Genomic DNA, 9,419 nt, shown 5'->3' with positions numbered 1-9,419 from the left:
GGCACAGACATGCAAACGGTTGTACAGGTTGACCACAGCTTCTTGTAATCGGGAGCGGTGATCATTGTCGTGTCACACGTAGCCCCTCCCCCCAGTTAGAATCACTCCCTAGGACACACTTAACCCCTGCAGCGCCCCCTTGTGGTTAACCCCTTCACTGCCAGTCACATTTACACAGTAATGCACTGATCACTGTATAAATGTGAATGGTCCCAAAATAGCACCAAAAGTGTCCAATCTGTCAGCCATAATGTCACAGTTGCGATAAAAATCGCAGATTGCCGCCGTTACTAATAAAAAAAAATGTTTTTTTTATATAAATGCCATAAAACTGTCCCCTATTTTGTACACGCTATCATTTTTGCGCAAACCAATCAATAAAACGCTTATTGCGTTTTTTTTTTACCAAAAATATGTACGTATCGGCCTAAACTGAGGGGAAAAAACGTTTTTTTTTTTTTTATATAGATTTTTTGGGGATATTTATTATAGCAAAAGGTAAAAAATATTGAATTTTTTTTCAAAATTGTCGCTCTTATTTTGTTTATAGCGCAAAAAATAAAAACCACAGGAGGTGATCAAATACCACCAAAAGAAATCTCCATTTGTGGAGAAAAAAGGGCGTCCATTTTGCTTGGGAGCCACGTCGCACGACTGCGCAATTATCAGTTGAAGCGACGCAGTGCCGAATCCCAAAAAACGCTCTGGTCTTTGGCCAGCCAAATGGTCCGGAGCTGAAGTGGTTAAAGTGTATTTTTTCCCCAAAAAAATTGCTTTGAAAAACCACTATGCAAATACCCTGTGATATGAAAAAATTATAATTATATATATATATTTGGGGACTCTAAGTAATTTTCTAGCAAAAAACAAAACAAAAAAACACAGATTTTTACATGTACTGTATAAGAGAAGTGTCAGACATGGCCCGGTAGGCAAGTGGTTAAAAAGCGGCGATGCGTTTTAAAAACCACCGCACAAATTACAACAACCAACATTTTTCTTTTTCTAGGGCCTTTGCTTTCAGAAATTATATAATGTTTGGGGGATCTAAGTGATTATCTAATGAAATAAATGCAGATTTTTACAAGGTGAGAGAGTAGGTTTGGTAGTCCTGGTTTAATGCAGAAAATATAAATAGCGCTTGGTATTTATAAGACGTAACATTGTGCAGTGCTGATACCAGGAAGGAGCACATAATATTCTTAATGGATCAGAAAATAAATGTCTCCCCGTTCGAGGGAATTGGGCTTTATAAGGCCAACGCTCCGGATTAAATGGGTTTGTGTTTTTTCTGTACAATTTAACTTTACTAACGTGTCATTTTTCTGTACCTATATATAGATCAGACAGTGAACATAAAGATACTTAAAAGTGAAATATTCACAGATCTATTTTTTTTAATCATCAGAGTAGTTTTGTGACACCTGAGCTGAAGGCGGAGCTGACAACTCTGCAGAAAGCACGACACCCGAAGTGTATTGACAGCTCCGCTTGTGAATTTATTGATATCAATTTTCACAATAAAAGGTGTGATTCCCAATTTTCACAGACTGATGGTGTAGAAGTGAAATATGTACAGCATTTTGGGAGATAATTTGGCACCCTGTAGATGTGCTTTTCACAGCACAGCCCATGTGTAGAGGAATGACTGGAATCCAATCTCTGTGCTGTGCACGTCCACCAACTAAAGCCAGCCACACATTACAAGCTTTTCTTACAATGCAATTTTATTATATGATTTTAGTTCAAATGTAAAAAAAAATTAAATAAATTTGACTGAGACTGTAAACTGGCCTTAAACGTGTATTTATTTTTCGTATTCTGAAGCCTCGTACACACCGTGGAAAAAAAAAAAAAAAAAAAAAAAGGTGGAATTTTCTCCAAAGGGTGCCGGCCACACAATTGAAAAAAAGCCTTTAAAAATGAGGTTGCAAAAACTCCATCATTATCACCAGCAGAGCAGCTTCATTGTTATCCTATTATAGAAGGAGAGAATTGTGCGCTGCATTTCCAGATTTCATCATTTTCCACGTCACGAATGTTAATTCTCCATTATGAACGAGAGTTCACAAAACCAACCGCTTCCGGCTCATCCTCGCTTCCGAGCATGCGCGTTTGTCCTTTGGACTTTTGTCCGACGGACTTGTGTACATACACTCGGAAAATCCGACAACACACATTTGTCCACGGAAAATTTTAAAACCTGCTAGCCAACAATTGCGGGATGGAGCATACACATGGTTGAATTTTCCACCAACAGCCTGTCATCAAATATTTCCCGTTGGAAAGTCCAATCGTGTGTACGAGGCTTGACAGTGGCACCCGCCGCTGACAGAATACACTGATCTGTAGTTGCAGCTGATTGGCTGCAGCCACTGATCATCTGCATATTTCCCTTTTGACAGAAGTCATTTAAAGTGGTTGTATACTCAAATTTTTAACTTTTACCTACAGGAAAGCCTATAATAAGGCCTATAATAAGTCTTACCTGTAGGTAAAAAAAATATCTCCTAAACCTGTACAGTTTAGGAGATATTCCCCTCGGTATGCGCCGCTGACTGCAGCGGCGCATGCGCACAAGGGGATTCTCGGCCTGAAAATCCGGCAGTGGCCGGCAGCCGGAAAGAAATCTCCTGCGCGCATGCGCGGGAGTGACAATATCGCGTCTCTGGCCACTCACAGCGCCGGAGCCGCGATACCCGGAAGAAACGCAGAGGGAGCAGGTCAGCTCCCTCGGCGTGGATTGGGCCAGATGTCAGGGCTTCGTTCTAAGGCAAGTATTTCATAATGAGCTAGTATGCGGTGCATACTAGCTCATTATGCCTTTTGCTTTGCAGGTTTAAAAAAATAAATAAAAAATTTGCGGGTTTACTACCGCTTTAAATAATCAACTTCTGTCCCTGGTGAACTGGCCGCATTTCAATCAGTGTGTAGCGCACCACACACAGGAGCCACAAGGGGACTGGGACCCCCCACCCTGCAGAGCCAGGGACACCGAATGTGCACCACATTGCCAAGAGTCAGAAAACAATCCAGCACTTTGTTTTTTCTATTTTATTGAGGGGATAAAACTTGCATTGGGAGTACGGATATTATGGGATGCCCACTTGACTTCAGACAACTTCAGGAACAACTTTCCTAAATACAGTGCCTTGAAAAAGTATTCATACCCCTTGAAATAGTCCACATTTTGTCATGTTAAAACCAAAAACGTAAATGTATTTTATTGGGCATTTACGTGATAGACCAACACAAAGTGGCACATAATTGTGAAGTGGTAGAAAAATGGTTTTCAAAATTTTTTACAAATAAATATGTGAAAAGTGTGGTGTGTATTTGTATTCAACCCCCTGAAGTCAATACTTTGTAGAACCAACTTTCGCTGCAATTACAGCTTCAAGTCTTTTTGGGGGTGTCTCTACCAGCTTTGCACATCTAGAGAGGACATTTCTGCCCATTCTTCTTCATTACAAAATAGCTCAAGCTCCTTCAGATTGGATGGAGATAGTCTTTAAACAGCAATTTTCAACTATTGCCACAGATTCTCAATGGGATTTAGGTCTGGACTGTGACTGGGCCATTCTAACATATGAATATGCTTTGATGTAAACCATTCCATTGTAGCTCTGGCTGGATGTTTCGGGTCGTTGTCCTGCTGGAAGGGGAACCTCCGCCCCGGTCTCAAGTCTTCTGCCGACTCTAACAGGTTTTCTTCTAAGATTGTCCTGTATTTGTCTCCATCCATCTTCCCATCAACTCTGACCAGCTTCCCTGTCCCTGCTGAAGAAAGCCATCCCCACCACATGATGCTGCCACCACCATGTCTCACGGTGGGGATGGTGTGTTCGGGGGATGGGCAGTGTTAGTTTCCCCCACACATAGCGTTTTACTTTTAGGCCATAAAGTAGAATTTTGGTCTCCTCTGAGCAGATCACCTTCTTCCACATGTTTGCTGCCCCCTCCCCCACATGGCTTCTCACAAACTACAAACAGGACTTCTTATGACTTTCTTTCTCCAATGTCTTTCTTCTTGTCACTCTTCCATAAAGGGCAGATTTGTGGAGAGACGACTAATAGTTGTCCTGTTCTTCCACTTCTCTGATTAATGGTCTACTTGCCCAGCCGGTCAGTTTAGGTGGACGGCCATGTCTTGGTAGGTTTGCGGTTGTGCCATACTCTTTCCATTTTCCGATGATGGATTGAACAGAGCTCTGTGAGATGGTCAAAGCTCGGGATATTTTTTTATAACCTAACTCTGCTTTATACTTCTCCACAACTTTATCCCTGACCTGTCTGATGTGTTCCTTGTCCTTCGTGATGTTGTTTGTTCACTAAGGTTCTCTAACAAACCTATGGGGGCTTCACAGAACAGCTGTATTTATACTGAGATTAAACGGAGCTCCATCTTAAAAAAAATAAATAAATATTAAAAGCCAGCAGCTACAAATACTTAATCAATGGACGCTTACCTGTCCAGGGTGTCCACGATGTCGACAGCAGATGACGAGCAATCACTCGTCTCTCGGCTGCCCCGCCGCCATCCTCTGTGAGGAAATCAGGAAGTGAAGTGTTGCGGCTTCTCTGCCCGGTTCCCTACTGCGCATGCGCAAGTCACACATCTTCACTGGTCCCTGTTGTGTTCTGGTAACTGTGTGTTTTCTAGAAGACAATGGGGGGGTGGGGGGGGGGGGGTTTCGGGCATCTCCAGAAGTGGGTGCAGATAAAATACACACATTTTTGGTTGCAACTTGATAAGATTTGGAAATTTTCAACAGGTATGAATACTTTTTCAAGGCCCTGTACACTCCCTCTCTTCATCCAGCACTAGCTTGCTTGCAGAACTTCAGCTTGAACACTGATGGTTAATCCGACAAAAGCCAGATTTTTAAGCAATAGTACCCAAGGCCCCCTTTTTGTGTGTAGCAAACAGCTTTAGCCTTCAGGACCCTTTGACACAGGGTGCGTCCCAATTGAGGGACTCTGCTTGCTCAGTGGGGATCAGTCTGTTGATCTTCGCTGAGCCGGTGGATGAAAGGTCCATCTCCACTCACTGTGCGGAGACCGACCTATCAGAGCCCCGCTGTCCTCTATAGGAGATGGCATGAAAACGTATCGGCCTGTTTGTTTTCATCCAATCCAATCTGCCAGACATGGAAAATAGAGGTTCCATCCATCTGGATTTGGCGGACTGGATCAGATAGCGGCAGATGTCAGCCGGCATGTCACAGCCGACATCCGTCACTCCATAGAGGTAAGTGGAGCATCCAATCAGGTCAGCCTGATAAACGGACAGCATGTGTAAAAGGGGCCTTACGTTCCTGTGGCTACTGACCCCAGCACCACCTCTTCAGGCACTGCCAGGCCGCCTGGCTGCAGCTGCCCCTTTCACTAGCCCTCCTGGTTACTTCTCCTCAATCCTCCCAGACTGCTCACCAGCCCACCCATCTAACTCCTCAGGGGATCTCTTGGAGGTGCTGACCTGCTCCTGCTGTCCTTTCCTTGCTCCCATGCCTCCAATAAGGATATCCTCCGTCTGTTGTAGAGGGTTCCTCTAGCACCCGAGCCCCAGGCCCAAGGTCACCCCCCCCCCCTTCAGACTAGGGTGCACCCTTCATAGACGACGGCCTCCATCTTCCACCTGACTGCCCTTTGCTGGTCTGACCCAAGAGTATTTATGAGGTACCCACCCCCTGGTAGCTCATTTACTGGGGATTGGCTGGGGCCCTTATCAATACTTCAGGTAACACCTCCTAAACTGCACCTTCTACTTCTGGAAGCTTCTCCACGATTCTAGAGAGCAGGGGGGAGTTACCAGAGATACTGCCTGCTGGGTCATCCAGCCTTCCTGAGTCACTCTGTCCTGACCCAGATTCAACCCAGGCCCGGCTCTCAGCCAGGCCAAATATTTCTACAATAGCATCTAACCTATTCTAGCACACTAGAGGGCGACTGGCCAATTAAAGAATGAGTGGTCAGTGAATGGGCAGCAGCCAAGTAGTTGGACATTGGATTCCCACAACTCAAGAAGGTATGGCACCATCATCTGCGCTCCCTCGGAGGTAGTGGAGTATACTTCCTCTGTGGAAGGAGAAAGTAAGAGGCTTAGAAATGAAGAAAATGTGATCACACTGCAAGACTATTGCTTGAATGGTAAAATAACGAAGTTCTGCTGTTTGAAATGTAACCACTTCAGCTCCAGAAGGTTTTACCCCCCTTCATGACCAGGCCATGTTTTGATATTTAGCACTGTGTTATTTTAACTGGTAATTGCACGGTCATGTAACACTGTATCCAAATTAAATTTATAGAATTTTTTTCACACAAATAGAGTTTCCTTTTGGTGGTATTTGACCATGACTGTTTTTTTTTTTTTAGTTTTTGCAATATAAATGGAAAAAAAAAAACTCAACAATTTTGAAATATAATATAAATAAATATATATATTTATGCTATAAAACAGATCCAATAAAAAAAAATGTTAAAAATCAAATCTCTTCATAAATTTTGGCCAAAATGTATTCTGCTACATTTCTTTGTTAAAAAAAATTCCCAATAAGTGTGACTAGTTTGTGTGAAAATTATAGTGTCTACAAATGGTTAATATACTGAGATTTATTTATTTATATTATTTTTTAATACTACTAATTGCAGTGATCAGCGACTTATTATGGGACTGAAGAAGTCTGACACCAACTGACACTGGGGGGGAGAACTGACTAACTGCCACTGACATCACCAGTGACACTAATACAGTGATCATTGTACTATAAACTCTCACTGTACTAATGACACTGGCTGAAAAAGGGGGTAAAATTTCAGGGGCGATCAAGGGGTTAAATGTGTGCTGATTTTACTAACAGATCTTTTTGTTTTTTAGGGGGCAGAAATCAGGGATTAACCCCAGCACACCTCCGTATCCCCTCAGCACATCTTTGTACCTCTTTAGACATTCTGCACCCCCAGAATGCCTCTGTACCCCCTTAGCATGCCTCTGTGCCCCCAGCACATCTCCACATACACACTCTATCCTTGTACCCCCCCCCGGACACCTCTGTACCCCTTTGCTCAGCTCTGCAACCCCCCCCCCCCACACACACACACACACACACACATCTCTGCACCCCTTGCACACTTTCACAGCCCCCAGCACACTTCCATACCCCCCACAATCCTCTGCACCCCTCATACGTATCCCTGAGTACAGATCTGTAACCCCAGCAAACCTTTGTACCCCAACACACAACTGCACCCTCCCACAATCCCTTACACCTTCCCACGCACCTCTGCACCCCCAGATGGCTATGTACCTTCCTGCATGCCTTTGTTACCCCCAGGAACCATCTTCACCCCCCAGCACACTTCCGTACCCTCTCGTACACCTCTGCACCCCCAAATTCTCTGTATCCTTCAGTAAGTCTCCATACCCTCAGCACCCCCAAGCACACACACACTGCTGCACTACTGATTGGCAGCTCTATGATGCCTGCTATAGATTAGCCAAGCAACTCACTGTACACAAGCCAGTGCCTGTCCGGGTCAGACTCGCCCCCTCCCCCTCCACTGTACAGAGCTCCCAACTGTCCCTGATTTGGAGCAATGTCCCTCTGTCCCTCTTTCCCCCTCATTTGTCCCTCATTTGGTGTGATCCATATAGCTGTATATAAAATGCACTTTTTATCTTTCAAAAAGTGTTTCCCAGTGCTAAACCTTTTTTCCAAATTCTAAATTGCTGCATTTGTACAATTTTAAAAACCAATATAAAGGAATAGTAGCGAAAAAAAAAAAAAAAAAAAAAAAAAACCCTTGTGAATTTTACTTTTTTCTTGGGTCAATTCTCCTTTAAGGGGGTGTGGCAGGGGGCGTGTCCAATGCCTACATACGTTTGCTGGTAGGTGTCCCTCATTTCCATCTCAAAATGTTGGGAGGTGTGACTGTACAGTGTGCAATGCTGGCTGGAGGTGTAAAGGGATTCCCGGCACCACAGAGCTGCTCCCCACACCACTGTTTAGCAGGCTCGAGTCCTCTTCCGGGTGTCTGCCTCTCTCCCTCCCTGCACATCGCTTGGCCACACAGAGAAGAAGCAGAGTCAGCTCGCTCCATGGGGGGGGGGGGGGATTAAGAACAAAAAAATAAAATAAAAAAAAAGGATTTTACTGCACCCCCCAATGTGTAGCACCCGGGACGGACCACCCCCCTACGCCACTGCTTTCCCTCCTCATAAGGAACCTTTCTCTATCACTAGTACTGTCCCTAGCCAGGGCCATCTTTTCGCATGGGCACGTTGGGCAGTTGCCCGGAGGCCCAACTTGACTGGGGGCCCCCACCTGCCCAGCGACCCCAGCCAAGGCAGCCTGCACTCAGTGCCAGGGCCGGACTGGCCCACCGGGATAGCTGGAAATTTCCCTCTAGGCCGGCTGCCCTTAGTGTCATGGGCGCGCTTTGGGCTAGGTGCTTGCCCTTGCCACCTGAAAAGAAGCAGCGGCGGCAGCAGCGATGTGATGCTCCACCTTCTGATCACGGCGCCGCCCACTGAACAGGTTCCTGCTCTGCGGAGTGATATGCCTATGGGGCAGTGGGAGAACGGCCGCTGGATTCCTCTTTGGATCCAACGTGGCACCACCCACTAAACTCATGCCTGCGTCTAGAGGGAGAACGGCAGAAGAATTAAGGTGCTGGATTTTTTTTTTTTCTCACTGATGGGCACTGGCCAGGCTGCACAGCTGCACACTGGTGACGCTGCACTGGCCAGGCTGCATTGACGCACACTTGTGAGGCTGCACACTGGTCAGGCTGCATTGATTTTCACTGGTGAGGCTGCACACTGGTCAGGCTGCATAGCTGCGCACTGGTGAGGCTGCACTGGTCAGGCTGCATAGATGCGCACTGGTGAGGCTGCACTCGTCCATACACCATTGAAGCCCCTCTCTCTCACACTCCATTGCAGCCCCTCTCTCTCACACACCGTTAGCTTTATTGATAATTTGCATTTTTATTCTTGTGAGTGATTGTGTAGACAGGGTCCCAGTGCACTGTATTGTCCGGGGGCCTATAATGCTCTTAATATGGCACTGTCCCTTGCAGATGGGTTACCTCTCCTTATGCTACCCACTCGCATCTAGCGTGCCAAACCCAGGGGGGGGGGGGGGGGGGGGGGTCGGGGTCTTAAATAGACTCTGCACACCTAAGATGGCCACCAGAGTCACATGGGTGGCCAGCATCCAATCGGATCAATACCGAACCCCAGTGACTCAGGAAACCATAGACTAGCCCTGTTCCTAATGATTTTTCTCTCCCTCTGCATTGATGCTGCAGTTGAGCACCACCTGCAGTGGGCACAGCAGACTCCATCTGCCTACAGCCTGGCATGTCAAGAGAGAAGGATAGCCCAAGAGTTTGTGAGACTCATCTGGAAAGCTGCA

At 45.7% G+C, this 9,419-nt stretch overlaps 1 protein-coding gene across 2 annotated transcripts in view; it reads right to left on the bottom strand.

Annotated features, from left to right (window-relative positions):
- Positions 1–3,633: 3,633 nt before the first annotated feature.
- LOC143941218 (uncharacterized) overlaps positions 3,634–9,419 on the bottom strand; it is a 354,111-nt gene continuing 348,325 nt past the window's right edge. For both annotated transcript variants that reach the window (XM_077463263.1, XM_077463264.1), the window contains exon 2: positions 3,634–3,780. The gene's annotated coding sequence lies outside the window, so the exon portion shown is untranslated. The remainder of the gene's footprint in view (positions 3,781–9,419) is intronic.

This window comes from Lithobates pipiens, unplaced genomic scaffold (assembly GCF_037356315.1).
Source record: "Lithobates pipiens isolate NorthernLeopardFrog02 unplaced genomic scaffold, aLitPip1_a1.2 Scaffold_3, whole genome shotgun sequence".
Classification (NCBI taxonomy): domain Eukaryota; kingdom Metazoa; phylum Chordata; class Amphibia; order Anura; family Ranidae; genus Lithobates; species Lithobates pipiens.
This window is presented reverse-complemented; position numbering and strand designations above follow the sequence as displayed.